Source organism: Penaeus monodon, chromosome 34 (assembly GCF_015228065.2).
Source record: "Penaeus monodon isolate SGIC_2016 chromosome 34, NSTDA_Pmon_1, whole genome shotgun sequence".
Lineage (NCBI taxonomy): Eukaryota > Metazoa > Arthropoda > Malacostraca > Decapoda > Penaeidae > Penaeus > Penaeus monodon.
Genome location: NC_051419.1, coordinates 34,528,223 through 34,528,425, shown reverse-complemented (window position 1 = coordinate 34,528,425; position 203 = coordinate 34,528,223). Strand labels below are relative to the sequence as shown.

The following is a 203-nucleotide window of genomic DNA, read 5'->3' as shown; positions in this document are numbered from 1 at the left end:
TGGCAGCATTATGTTAATATGGCTCCTACAGTTGAATGGACATTTCCATTTTTCTTTTTCTTTTTTTTCTTATGATCATTTGCATAGACCTTATGTCTTATATTCCAAATATATGAATATGCTCTTCTACTGTATAATGGGATGCATAATAAAGCCTCCCTTACCTGCTGTCAAAATATAGACTTTTTTTTATAACTTAAAAA

General features: G+C 29.6%; 1 protein-coding gene across 3 annotated transcripts in view; it reads right to left on the bottom strand.

Annotated features, from left to right (window-relative positions):
* The window catches only part of LOC119594780 (N(6)-adenine-specific methyltransferase METTL4-like), a 12,362-nt gene that overhangs the window by 8,276 nt on the left and 3,883 nt on the right, over positions 1-203 (bottom strand). The gene's annotated exons all lie outside the window — the stretch shown is intronic.